The sequence below is a fragment of the Suricata suricatta genome, chromosome 17 (genome assembly GCF_006229205.1).
Source record: "Suricata suricatta isolate VVHF042 chromosome 17, meerkat_22Aug2017_6uvM2_HiC, whole genome shotgun sequence".
Taxonomy (NCBI): Eukaryota; Metazoa; Chordata; class Mammalia; order Carnivora; family Herpestidae; genus Suricata; species Suricata suricatta.
In genome coordinates, this window is record NC_043716.1 from 3,006,227 (window position 1) to 3,012,220 (window position 5,994).

At 48.8% G+C, this 5,994-nt stretch overlaps 1 long non-coding RNA gene across 1 annotated transcript in view; it reads left to right on the plus strand.

Moving 5' to 3' along the window:
* The window catches only part of LOC115281457, a 7,837-nt gene extending 1,843 nt beyond the window's left edge, over nucleotides 1-5,994 (plus strand). Inside the window, exons 2-3 of the long non-coding RNA XR_003904323.1 lie at nucleotides 4,902-5,017; nucleotides 5,420-5,994. This is a non-coding gene — a long non-coding RNA (uncharacterized LOC115281457). The remainder of the gene's footprint in view (nucleotides 1-4,901; nucleotides 5,018-5,419) is intronic.

Genomic DNA, 5,994 nt, shown 5'->3' on the forward strand with positions numbered 1-5,994 from the left:
ATGTAGAATTTTATTTTTATTTACTTTTTAAAGTTTATTTATTTGAGAGATAGAGAGAGACAGTGTGGGACGGGGGAGCAGAAAGAGAGGGAGACAGAGCGTCCCAAGCAGGCAGGTCCATTCTGTCAGCAGAGAGTCCCACTCGGGGCTCGAACCCACAAAACCTGAGATCACGCCCTGAGCTGAAACCAAGGGTCAGATGCTTAACCGACTGAGGCGTCCCTAGATTTAGAATTTTAAATGGAGGATTTCTTGAACATATATAGAGTATCGGAACATTTATGAGAACTCAAAGTTCACCGTATTTTTAATTTATTGGATGGCTAATGTACACTCAAATACTTGGAAAGATTTTGTCTTGTCACACCGTGAAAGTACATGAGAGGAAACTGAACACAATAAATGTTTGCCTGCAATTCAAAACGTTTACGGGAGTTTAACTTTGTCACTGGAATCAGACATTCAAACTCCTTTTAGAAGTGATAGTTAAAATATGTTGGACATAAATAGAATAAGATCTGTAAGCCGGAGCTTAAGGAAGAGAGCTAGATGGTTTGCATTGTAATTTCAGTAAATTAAATAGGAATTTTAAAAGTCAGTTAAACCTCTGAATCATCTTTGTCCAGAAAATGAGATTTACGGTAAAAGCCGCCGCGCAGGATGATGGAGGGATCACATCCGAGACACGGGTGAGAGAGTGGCATCACGACTGTTACATGGGGTGCATCCAGTATGACATGCCGGTGATTATTACTATTAGTAACTCTTTTTTTATGTTTGTTTATTTTGAGAGGGGGGAAGGGCAGAGAGAGAAGGAGACACAGAATCTGAAGCAGGCTGCAGGCTCTGAGCGCAGAGCCCGACATGGGGCTTGAACTCACAAACTGTGGGATCATGACCTGAGCTGAAGTGGGAGGCTTAACCGACTGAGCCGCTCCAGCGCCCCTACTAACTCCTTCTTAAAGGGGAGTATAAAAATGTTGCGGGGTAAGAGGGATGTTCCGGGATACAGGATGTGAGGCGCGCATCGCGGTGGCAGGGGTTAGTGTCCCCCACAGACCGTCATCCCTCAGTCCGTCTCTGGCCGGCAGGGCTCCCCTCATCCTGTCCGGTCTCCCTAAATGCGGCCGGGCTCTCCAGCAGAGACGGGGCTCCGTTCAGTATCGTTCCACCACCCAGTGTCCCCTCTGCCAGCGCCGGTGGGAGGCGCGTCTCCAGGCTCACACCCGCCCCGCAAACTCTCGCTGATGTTTGCTGATGTCTGTTTCCTGACGTCCTGAGGCTCCCGTCCTAAGACTCACAGAACTCAGAATCCTGCAGTAGGTTCCGGGACAATACTTTGTGGAGAAACATCTACAGGGCAAGGGGATGGGAGAGCGGGGCGGGGGAGGGGGGAGGACTGCGGTTCAAGACTGGGTTGTCATGGGGGCGCCCCGAGGGGCTCAGTCAGTGAAGCGTCTGGCTTCTGCTCAGGTCATGATCTCACGGTTCGTGAGTTCGAGTCCCACGTCCGGCTCTGCGCTGACAGCTCGGAGCCTGGAGCCTGCTTTGGATTCTGTGTCTCCCTCTCTCAATGTCCTCCTCTCCCCATTCATGCTCTCTCTCTCTCTCTCTCTCTCTCTCTCTCTCTCTCTCTCAAAAATAAATAAACATTAAAAAAAAAAAAAAGAATGAGTAGTCATGGTAGGCCCCCTGGAGGAGGAGACATCTGGGCCATTTGAGCCAAGACTTCAAGGAGATGAGAGCGAATTGTACACACGGGGAACAGCAAATGCACCTCGGTGGTGTCTCATGGCCTCTGGGAAGACTTTGTCTTTTACTCTAAATGAAGCCGGGAGCCACTGGGATATTTGGAGAAATTCATAAACTGTATATTAGATACTAATCCAGACTGAATTCATGGGTGTGATAATTCCTATTTTTAGTATATGAGCTGCCGAAGCAAGTACACTGGGTGTGATAATTCCTAATAAGTAGAAATAAAATTATTCAGTGATATTGTTCTTAGGAAAACATGCTAAAGTATTAAGGCCCAAGGGGCCATGATGTCTGCAACCTATTTTCAAATGAGTAGGAGAAAAAGAACAAGAACACTAGTTATTTGTCAGTTCTCTGATTCTGATCTAGGTAATACATTAACCTCAGACTGAGGTGCAGAAAAGATCACACATCTTTTAGGAGGGATTCAGGGATTACCACTGTTCATTTTTCACTTCTTTACTGTCTTACTAAGTTATTTTGGTCCGGGAATATTGACTGAGCTCTGCTCACATCCGAGCTACTGCGTTCAGAATTGTGGAGCATCGAAGATCAGTGCAGATCTTTCCATGAAGGACCGTACTTTTTGTTTGGCTCATCCCACAAACTCTTACTGAGCACCTACTACAATCCAGCCTGTGTGTGCCCTCGACAAAGAACACACACCTCTGAACACGCCAAATCCCACTCCTGCTCTCTTGGAGCCTAAGTTATAGTGGAGCTAGCTAAAATCCAGGAGCGATGAAAAAAAATTAAGTGGTTGTAAGTGGTGTAAAAAAGAGAAAGGATTTGTATACTAGGGAGCGATGCGGGGGCCATGGTAGGTTGGCCGTCAGTCAAGAAAGGGCTGAGAAAGCGAGATCACACACAAAAAGAAAAACAAAAAAAACCCCAATAATATGATGTCTGCTTCCACTTCCGGGTCTCCCTCTCTCTCTGCCCTCCGCTCCCCACTCCTGCTCTGTCCGAAATCTAGAGCAGCTTAACTGGGTGATCTGGCCCCGGGCATGTCATGAAGTGTAGTCAAGATATTGACCAAGGCTACGGGCATCCGACGGCCCATCTGAGGTAGGAGAGCCCACTTCCAAGATCCACTCACCGGGTCGCTGCCGTGTCTCATGACTTGGCAGTCGGCTTCTCCGCAGACTGAATGGAACCCAGAGAGAGAAAGGAGGAAGTGTTTATGACCTGCTCTTGGATGCCAGAAACCTTTACTTCCGCCATATTCCTTTCTTCCCAAGCAAGCTGGTATGTCCAGCCCCCCCTGAAGGGAGGGGAATTAGCCCCACCTCTTCAAAGAGCAGAGTATCAAGAAGACCCTTTGCAAGTGCTACACACGCTTGACAACTATGATGATTATAGAAGCAATATTTTAAACTCTGCTGGTACCTCCCATGGGAGGGGACGTATGGCTCGTGAATTCATCCAATCACTGGAATCACAATGACAGAAAATACTCCAGACTTCCCACGACCGTATATGTACATATACGATGTGCATACTTTAATGAATTGAATCCTCAAAGCAACCCTATGAGCTGCTTGCTAGGCTATTTTACAGATGGGGAAACAGAGGCACAGAGAGATTAAGAAACATGCCCAAGGTCATGACGCTCAGAGTCTGAGTCTGTTTAAGACATGACGTTAGAGCCTCTTAACACTTGCATCCTTTAAAAACATTTTTTTAATGTTTATTTTTGAAAGAGGGAGAGTCAGAGTGCGAGCAGGGTGGGACAGAGAGGGAGGGAGACACAAAATCCAAAGCAGGCTCCAAGCTCTGAGCTGTCAGCACAGAGCCCCAACGCGGGGCTCAAACTCATGAACCATGATCGTGACCATTCTGCAACCCTGTGGACACAGAGGGTGACTTACAGAGGTGACGCGAAGGACTTCTCGTCAAAGAAATTCGAGTGGATTTTGTCCGGGGGTTGGGGGGGTGGGGGGAGTCATCGTTGACTTCCGGTCTGCGGCAGAGATCATTTTTGCCTCTGGGAACAAAGCAACTTCAGCTTTTTCCAGATTGTGTGTGGATGTGTCTGTTCTCTACATTGTCCTGCGAACTGGGTTTTACATCCCACTGGTTCTTTTTTTTAAATATTTTTTTAAATTTTTTGAATGTTTCATTTATTTTTGATACAGAGAGAGACAGAGCATGAGAAGGGAAGGGGCAGAGAGAGAAGGAGACACAGAACCGGAAGCAGGCTCCAGGCTCTGAGCTGTCAGCACAGAGCCTGATGCGGGGCTCGAACCCACGAATGTGAGATCTGACCTGAGCCGAAGTCAGAAGCCCAACCGACTGAGCCACCCAGGCACCCCTCAATGGTTCTTTTAATTGATGAGTTTGATAAAATCTTTACGGTGTGTTCCATTTCATATTAAAATGGCAGTCCCCATTTAAAAATTTTTTGAGTTAAAGACAATTACCCGTTAGCAACTTGGTCTCTGTGTCACCACTCTGGCCGCCCTTTTTTTTTTTTTTAAGTTTATTTATTTATTTTGAGAGAGAGCAAGAGAGCACATGAGCAGGGGAGGGGCAGAGAGAGAGGAAGAGAGAATCCCAAGCAGGCTTGGTGCTGTCAGCACAGAGCCCAGCACAGGGATCCATCTCATGAACCGTGAGATCATGACCTGAGCCGAGATCAAGAGTCGGATGCTCAACCGACTGAGCCACCGAGACGCCCCTGTTCAGCTCATTCTACACACTCAGTAGGCACAGTCGTCTTTTCTGAGGGCAAACCTGACCATGCTCTTTTCTGGCTTAAATCTGACGTGCTGTGTAGACAATGCTGGGCAGGGCGGGTCTGGCGTGGGCTCAGGAGAGAGTGAGCCGTGCACCCTGCCTGGCATTGAACGGTGGGGTGGCCTCCAGGTGAGACCCGGTGCCCACCTGACAAAGCCCGGATCTCATCAGATGTGCCTTCCTGGCATAGGACAGAGAAGGTTTGTGAGTTTTGTTTGGTTTCTCAGATGTAAAGATCTACTCTTCTCCTCGTCGAAACCTCACTCCCAGGATCCCAGATTGGGTGCCACACTGGGTTTCTAAGCCTGTCACTCTTACACAAAAGACAACGTCTGCTCAGAGCCCAGTCCTTGGTCTCGTCTTCTTTATTTTTTCTTTAATAAAACGCTCTACATGCTCTTCAGGCTGGAATAAAACACAAGATCCTTGGAAAGACCTCCCCACCAGGCCCTGCGTGACCCTGCCTCGCTGATCTTCTGTCCTGTCTCTGGTCCAGCGACGCCGGCCCTTCCAGACCCAGGTGTGCCCGTGTTGTGTTAAGACAGCCTTCTCCTCACCCCTCCTCCTCCCCATCACGTGGTTAACTACTGGCTTGATGTCTCTTCCAAGAAACCGCAAGCTCCAAGGGGCAGAACCACATCAACTGTTTCCCCATCTGTCCCCTTCACTTCCATCTGGGCGTGGCACTCAACACCACTTTCCGTTGACTGACAGGTGTTCTCAAGCCCAGGTGTGAGGGTGGAGGGTGGGTGGGGGCAGGGACGGTGCATGGGGTGGCTGGGAAGTGAACTCTGGGGAGGGGGAGGGTGGCTGCCTGGTCCCTGACCCACGGGCCAGCCTCCTTCCCTGGATTCTGGACGGCCCGTAACTGGGCATTTCATTCATCAACCTTCAACTGTGTCCGGGGCCATTGTTTCAACAGATTCCGGTTTTCCGTCTGACTCTTCCCTGCCCACTGGCCTCCCTTTGCGCCAATCTGCCACTACTCCTGATATGACAGTGCTCCCAGGGTATCTCCAAATGCAGGAGCTCCCACCAGCTCAGCCCTTCCGAGAAAGGTTCAACAGAGTTACCGCATGGAACCTGCAATTCCACGCCTGGGAACGCAACCCAAGAGAGATGGAAACCAATGTCCACAGAAAACCTTGTACAAGGCTGTTCACACCAGCATTATTCATAGAAGCCAGAGAGGAGGAACAACCCCAATGTCCATATCCAATGGCTGGATATGAAAATGTGGTGTATCTACACAGTGGAATATTATTCGTCCATAAAAAGGAGGGACGGATTGATCTCGACATTAGCACAGATGAACCTTGAACACATCGTACTAAGTAAACAAAGCCAAAGGCAAGATGGTGATTCCACTCATATGAAAGGCCCCGAACAGGGGCGCCTGGGTGACTCAGTCGGTTGAGCATCCGACTCTTGACTCCTGAATTCACGGTTCGTGAGATCGAGCCCCGTGACAGGTGTCGCATGAAATGTATACTTTCA